General features: G+C 40.7%; 1 long non-coding RNA gene across 3 annotated transcripts; it reads left to right on the forward strand.

Moving 5' to 3' along the window:
- The first annotated feature begins 1,107 nt into the window (after positions 1-1,107).
- LOC118402676 (uncharacterized) lies at positions 1,108-4,430 on the forward strand. Of its 3 annotated transcripts, XR_008078679.1 has the most exons (3): positions 1,108-1,202; positions 1,822-1,987; positions 3,122-4,430. It is a non-coding gene; the product is annotated as an uncharacterized LOC118402676 (long non-coding RNA). The 3 variants fall into 3 exon arrangements; XR_008078677.1 differs by lacking the exon at positions 1,108-1,202 and having other exon boundaries at positions 1,779-1,987; XR_008078678.1 differs by lacking the exon at positions 1,108-1,202 and having other exon boundaries at positions 1,779-1,987; positions 3,194-4,430.
- The last annotated feature ends 3,889 nt before the right edge of the window (positions 4,431-8,319 follow it).

Raw genomic sequence — 8,319 nt, forward strand, 5'->3', positions numbered from 1 at the left:
TTTGAGGTATTTTCTGAACATCTTCTCACTTCTTTGTTTCTCTAGTTGTCAGTTTGAGCACACATCTTTTAAACATTAGGGTTAGGGTTAGGGTTAGCACTGTAGCCAGTAGCGTAGCATCAATAATCACCTCTTTCCTGCTGTGTTCTGCTGTGTTCCAACAAAAAAAGACAACTGTTGGAACACAGCAGAAAACAGCAGGAAAGAGGTGATTATTGATGCTACGCTACTGGTTACAGTGCTTTCAGCTTGCGGTTTGCACACACCTTCATACAAAAATGAGAACCAACTCTGAAATAATTATATGGATTTAATATTTGTCTAATTATTGAGCAAGTCCTCAAAAATCAAATTAGCGTCAGAAATTGTCCAAAACGCATATCGAGATCCTAATATGGACATCAGTCAAGAGCATATGCACTGTACGTGCTGAGAAAATATACTAGGTAGGCCTACAGTCAGTATTTGTCATTATATAGAGAAAATAAAATGTCCACATAGGCCTGTCTCAGGATATCTAATGAGTCATTATCCGGCCATACCATGTAACATATAGGGAATCCAAAAATGATTTGTGCAATGAAGAAAAATATGGATTTCATGTGCTGAAAACTCAGAAATGTATCAGAAATCATCGTTATTGTCAGGGTATCAAAAAGCATATGAAGATCCAGATATGGACCTCAGCCAAAAGAAGCAAATCTGTCATCAGTATAGCTTCATATCTTGAATGTGCAGATGTATATACTCAACACTTGCCAACAAGAGAGAGAAAATAGGATGTCACATATCTCCCCAGTAGGAGCAGTCCGGCATAGGAATGAATGGAATTCTATAGTGTTTCAATTAAATGTTTCAAGGGCAAAAGTATGTGTATTTAAGTATGTTAAAGTTGTAGTGAGGACAGTAACTTTACTCATCTCAAAAATGTATACTTTAAGGATTTTTTAAACATATTTTTTCATTTTGAATTTTTGTTTAGCTCACATAATATAATCTAAAAGCATGCATTACGGTGTCTGTAATATAATACATGTGGCAAAAACAAAAGTAGACATAAATAAATGCATTTCTATATGTTCCAAAATATTTTTGGACAATAGTGGGGGTGGAGATGGAGGCGAGGTGACTTCAACACTGCACTCTAGTACAGGGAGATCGGGAATGTACATTCTCCCTAGTCTGATAACTCTATGCAAGAGGTAAGTCACGTTTTGAAATACTGTCATATTTTTTCATATGTACAATGTGTACGAGTTGACTATGTACATTTCCTGATGTATATGGTATGTGTTTACGGTAGCTGTTAGATATCGGGGGCTTCCTGTGATGTGCTTTTGATATGTATGATGGCTGTGCAAGTGAGTTAGTTAGCATGCTTGAGATGTAATGGTTGTATTAGACCCTGTTTATACAGAATTGTTGTTACAGATTCATGCTATCGACAGCTAGCTAGACAGACCCACTGGCTGCTGGACAAATTAGCTACGTGTGTGTGTGGGGGGGGGGGGCTAAGTGAGGCACCAGATGAGAAATGATAGGCTACCAGTGAGCTTTTACCCCCGTTTTAAGCCCAGCTAGTTTGCTAGCCCCAGAAATTAGCTACGTGAATAATGATTCTCACTGCGCGGTATGGCTGTTACATAAAGGGAGCTATCCTTGTTTACAGATCATGTACTGAACTAATGAGAACTGCCTGGTATATTGGGTGGGGGGTACAATAAATGTAGCCTGAGGATATATGGTTTCCAGTTTACATGTGTGTGGTGTGTGGGGGGCAACAATTATCTTGGGAGCAACTGCACCTCCCTCAACCGCAAGGCTCTCCAGAGGGTAATGAGGTCTGCACAACGGATCACCGGTGGCAAACTGCCTGCCCTCCAGGAGACCTACACTGCCCGATGTCACAGGAAGGTCATACAGATCATCAAGGACAACAACCACCCGAGCCACTGCCTGTTCACCCCGCTATCATCCAGAAGGCGAGGTCAGTACAGGTGCATCAAAGCTGGGACCAAGAGACTGATAAACAGCTTCTATCTCAAGGTCATCAGACTGTTAAACAGACACCACTAACATAGAGTGGCTGCTGCCAACATATAGACTCACATCTCTGGCCACTTAATAAAGATATCACTAGTCACTTTAAATAATGGCACTTTAATAATGTTTACATATCCTACATTACTCATCTCGTATGTATATACTGTATTTTATACCTTCTATTGCATCTAGTCTATGCCGCACGGCCATTGCACATCCATATATTTATATGTACATATTCCTATTCCATCCCCGTACATTGTGTGTGTATAAGGTTGTCATTGTGAATTTGTTAGATTACTGTTAGATATTACTGCATTGTCGGAACTAGAAGCACAAGCATTTCGCTACACTTGCATTAACATCTGCTGACCATGTGTATGTGACCAATACAATTTGATTAGATTTTTTGGTCCATGTACGTCAAGGGAGAGCGAGAGATTGACAGAGATTGTGATTTTGAGCGGCAGTGTGAATTGGGATTAGGCATCACACGGGAGAGGGGAAGAGAGGCGGAAGAGAGGGGGTCAGGTCGGTGGCTTATGAAAGCAGCACATCCTTTAGTGCAACATGCACTAAATGTCAAGTCATATCTGTGTATAGCTTCACAGATGAGATGTACTACAATGGGCCCTTTTCTCATAGATGTCTTAAACCAGCTGTAAGCAATAAGTCTGAGTCTTATTACATAAACATTAAGGGAAAGGAACATTTACACTACATACTGTATGTTTTATACATATTATAATTTGTTACATGACAGGTCATCATTTAATGACATAAGGGTTCAAAACGAATGAACTATTATTAGTTCATTAACAACTATTAAACTTGTGGAATTAGAATCACCATTACATTGTTGCTATATTTGGAATTGCCAAATAGCATGTTTGTCACACCCTGATCTGTTTCACCTGTCTTTGTGCTTGTCTCCACCCCCTTCCAGGTAAAACCCCATCTGCCCCATTATCCCCTGTGTATTTATAATATATATATATAATATGTAATAATATAATAATATGTAATATATATAATATAAATATATTCCTACCTGTGTTTTATGTTTGTCTGTTGCCAGTTCGTCTTGTCTCGTCATGCCTACCAGCGTTTTTCCCGTACAGCGGTTTTCTTTCTCGTTCCTGTTTTCTAGTTTTCCCGCTTTTGACCATTTTGCCTGCCCTGACCCTGACCCTGAGCCTGGCTGCTGTACTGTACCTTGTGACACTGCCCTGGATGACTGACCTCTGCTGACCCTGAGCCCGCCTGCCGTTCTGTACCGTTCGGACTCTGCTTTGGATTACTGACCTCTGCCTGCCCTGTCGTTTTCCTGCACCCTGTTATTGTAATACATTTTGTTACTTTGTACTGTCTGCATCTGGGTCTTCTCCTGAGGTCTGATAATACTGCGTGAAAGTAGACTGAATTTGGCAGTATTTTTTTCATTGTCTATCAATATTTTCAGTTAACCTCTACAAGGCAACCCCACTGTTGCAGAAGTGAAGAAAAGGACAGAAAAGGTGGGGATCCCTGAAAACTTTGCGATACCTTTTCATTTCTTCTTGTTTCTCATCGACTGAATCCCACATTCTGAAATGTATTGTCACCGCAGTTATTTTCAGTTCTGCTTTACTGTTTTGGGTTAATTTTGAAATGTGATAGATTTACGACTTGATTTATGCTTGAGGGGAAAATGAGTAAATAAGATAATGTTGATAACCCATAATCATGTTGTATTTTTTGCTTGATGTAGTAGCCATGTATTAACCCAATGAATTAAGCTTAAATGAACCCCATTGTAGCCTGTTTATACTGGGTTCTAACATGGGCCCTTCGTCCTGATCTTTACCACATTCTGATTGTGCCCACTTTGTTTTCTGACTGTGATTAGATCTTCCTGTCCACCTCTGGAGGGGCCAGGATATCTGGTCAGAATGAGGACACAGTGGATGGATAAGAGACACATTTTAATACCATGTGTAGATGCAACGGCTACATTGTGCACAAAATCAGAATGTGTATAAGTTTAGAACAAAGAATGCATGTCGGAACCAGTGGGGTAAAGATTTTGGGTATCTGTACTTTACTTTACTATTTATACTGTATTTTTACAACTTTTACATTTACTTCATTTACATTCCTATAGAAAATAATGTACTTTCTACTCCATACATTTCTCTGACACCCAAAAGTACTCATTACATTTTGAATGTAAGCATGACAGGAAAATTGTCAAATTCACATACTTATCAAGAGAACATCCCTGGTCATCCCTAACTGCCTCTGATCTGGCAGACTCACTGAACACATTATTACTGGTTTTTATATGATATCTGATTTCTGGAGTGTGCCTCTGGCTATCCGTCAATAAATAAAAAAACAAGAAAATTCTGCCGTCTGGTCTGCTTTAATATAAGGAATTTGAAATGATTTATACTTTTACTTTTGATACTTAAGTATATTCAAAATTAAAAACTTTTAGACTTTTACTCAGGTAGTATTTTACTGGGTTACTTTCACCTTTACTTGAGTCATTTTCTATCTTTTACTGAAGTATGACAATTTTTGTCCACCACTGGTTAGCACCAGGTAAAAACAAGGCTTTTGTTGGTTTAATTGCACCAGACATATGACTTGTGTAATTTGTCAAGGCGATCGATCCCCCATCAAGTCGTTTCCCATCGACCCTCACGTAGAAGAAATGTGGATGCAAGTCTTTGGGCAGGTAACTGAGGTATAGAATCCTCTGAGTATGCAATGACAATGATATTTCCAAAAACATATCCCAGTGCATATATTTGTATTATGAATGTTCCTGTAACAACTATAAACTCAATTAAGCATGCACACACATTTTCCTCAGTTACTTTGTAGACCCAGAATATTGTTGACCCATTTGAAGGAGTCTGCCATGAAACGTTATATAATCCTGTACCACATCAAAAACAAGCAATATTATCACAGAAATATCAAAAAACATCTTCTTTGTATAACTTCTTACTTGACCTAGCAGTTTGACTTGGGCAGGTTTCTAAAGAAGCACAACTGACACATCCACAGTGAAGACTACAACAGCAAAGGGGTGTGTTACTGCAGCCTAAACGTGTACGTATTACATAGGAGAGAAAGTACACTTTTTACCATGTGGTGCTCGTTGACTGTGGCTTTAAACAGCTTGGAAAATTCCAGACAATTATGTCATGGCTTTAGAAGCTTCTGATAGGCTAATTGACATAATTTGAGTCAATTGGAGGTGTACCTGTGGATGTATTTCAAGGCCTCCCATCAAACTCTGCCTCTTTGCTTGGCATTATGGGGAAAATCATAGGAAATCAACCAAGACTCAGAAATCAGCCAAAATTGTAGACCTCCACAAGTCTGGTTCATCCTTGGGAGCAATTTCCAAATGCCTGAGAGTATAAACACCATGGGACCACACAGCTGTCATACCGCTCAGGAAGGAGACGCGTTCTGTCTCCTGGAGATGAACGTACTTTGGTGCAAAAAGTGCAAAACATTCCCAGAACAACAGCAAAGGACCTTGTGAAGATGCTGGAGGAAACCGGGACAAACGTATCTATATCAACAGTAAAACAAGTCCTATATCGACATAAGCTGAAAGGCCGCACAGCAAGGAGGAAGCCACTGCTCCAAAACCAGCATACAAAAAGCCAGACTACGGTTTGCAGCTACACATGAGGACAAAGATTGTACTTTATGGAGAAATGTCCTCTGGTCTGATGACCAAAAAAATAGAACTGTTTGTCCATAATGACCATCGTTATATTTGGAGGATAAATGGGGGGGCTTGCAAGCCGAAGAATACATCCCAACCGTGAAGCACGGGGGTGGCAGCATCGGCAGAAGTCAACATCTTCATATCTCAACTAATTCTCATGGTTTGTCCAGCCGTTTGAGATTGAACAGCTAGCTATACGATTTTGAATGCTTCCCAGTCTGGATGACCTGGAATGATACAGAGAAGATTACTAATGTTCACAAGCTTTGTCTTCCTTCTCAGGCTCATGGTCTGTGCTCTAAGTCAACTCGCCAATTTGCCTGTCTCTAAAGAGAAGTGCAGGCTGTAGCCCTCTGGCTGGATAGAGCGGATTAGGAATACCTCCTGCCAATAAAAAGTTACAGCTGTTTATTAGAGTTTGGAGTTACACAAAGTAGCTAGCTAAAGTCAGCTGACAGCGCTTGGTTTCATCATTGAGCAGCTCAAACAGAGTGGTTGCTATGGATACTCACAGATGCAGAGGAGCGCATTGGCAGTATAACTGATGTGAAATGGCTAGCTAGTTAGCGGGGTGTGCGCTAATAGCGGTTCAATCGGTGATGTCATTTGCTCTGAGACCTTGAAGTAGTGGTTCCCCTTGCTCTGCAAGGGCTGTGGCTTTTGTGGAGTGAGGGGTAACGATGCTTCGTGGGTGTCAGTTGTTGATGTGTGCAGAGGGTACCTGGTTCGAGCCCGGCGAGGGGACGGACTAAAGTTAAACTGTTACAGCAGCATAGGCAATAATTATGACGAGGGTGTAGAGAGTGACCACAGCCACATAACTACTGACAACTGACCACAAGCACTTACGACAACACAACTACTGACCACAACCACACAACTAGTGACCACAACCACACAACTACTGACTACAATTACTGACCACAACCACACAACTGCTGACCACAACCACACAACTGGTGACCAGACAACTACTGACCACATAGCAACTATGCAAAAATAATTAATGACTGGGTCGTTCGTGTCTGTAGCAACATAACCAAAATAACTAACAACCAGATTTTTCTCAGACTGTATCTTCCAGTGGTAGAATAAAATTACATAAATTGACTTATCCCCCAAAAATGTTTTAATGAAAATATGTAATTTATTGCTATTTTAATATTTTGGTAACAGTTTTATAAAAGCCGTAAGGCACGCGATGCAGTGCTGTATCATGAATACAGTCACAGGTAAATCAGTTGACTCGCCATTGACCTGTGACTATTCACGATACAGCACAGCCTCGCGTACCTTAATGCTTCGTTATTAAAAAAATGTCAAAAACGCGCTCCAGCCGGTGTCGATAGTCCAAGTCGGTATTCATGTAATAATACTCCCACAAATTGAAAAACATCTACATTCTTTCCTATTGACCCACATTGAAAAAAAAGCCAATTCATTGTTGATTTTTTTTGTTATAAAGAAATAACAAAACATGCCAAAAATCTGCTGTGTTGTTCAATGTAGATGTAGCCAGGTCCAAAATCCCGACCTACGGGTTGCAAGTAGGGAAATGGAGCCTGCGAGAAGAGCCTTGTGGCTTCAGTCTATTCGTGTGGGCGAGTGGGAAATATGAGAACGCAGTATCATTTCATCACAGGTAAGACATTTTACTTGTTTGTTCCCAACTTGAAGCTTTATAGTCTGTTTTTTGGGGTTGTTTGTCTTGCCTAGCTTTACGTTCTGGTTGGTAGCTAGCTAGCACTCGGGCACACAAGTGGCTGCAAGCATTGTCATGAAAATCAAATCAAACTGTTTTATTTGTCACATGCGCCGAATACAACAGGTATGAAGGTAGTAACCGTACAGTGAAATGCTTACTTACAAGCCCTTAACCAACAATACAGTTTTAAGAAAGAAATGCAAAAATAAATAAATAAAAGTAACAAATAATTAAAGAGCAGCAGTAAAATAACAATAGCGAGGCTATATACAGGGTGCACTGGTACAGTGTCAATGGCCAGGGGCACCGATTAGTCAAGGAAATTGAGGTAATGTGTACATATAGGTAGAGTTATTAAAGTGACTATGCATAGATAATTAACAGAGAGTAGCACCAGCATAAAAAGGGGGCAATGCAATAGTCTGGGTAGCCATTTGATTAGATGTTCAGGAGTCTTATGGCTTGGGGGTAGAAACTGTTTAGAAACCTCTTAGACCTAGATTTGGCGCATACCATGGGGAAGCAGAGAGAATAGTCTGTGACTAGGGTGGCTGGAGTCTTTGACAATTTTTAGGGCCTTCCTCTGACACCGCCTGGTATAGAGGTCCCGGATGGCAGGAAGCTTGGCCCCAGTGATGTCCTGGGCCGTACGCACTACCCTCTGTAGTGCCTTGCGGTCAGAGGCCGAGCAGTTGCCATACCAGGCAGTGATGCAACCAGTCAGTCATGCTCTCGATGGTGCAGCTGTAGAAACTTTTGAGGATCTGAGGACCCATGCCAAATCTTTTCAGTCTCCAGAGGGGGAATAGGTTGAGAATGAAAATGGGGGCGTGCT

The sequence above is a fragment of the Oncorhynchus keta genome, chromosome 24, assembly GCF_023373465.1.
Source record: "Oncorhynchus keta strain PuntledgeMale-10-30-2019 chromosome 24, Oket_V2, whole genome shotgun sequence".
Lineage (NCBI taxonomy): Eukaryota > Metazoa > Chordata > Actinopteri > Salmoniformes > Salmonidae > Oncorhynchus > Oncorhynchus keta.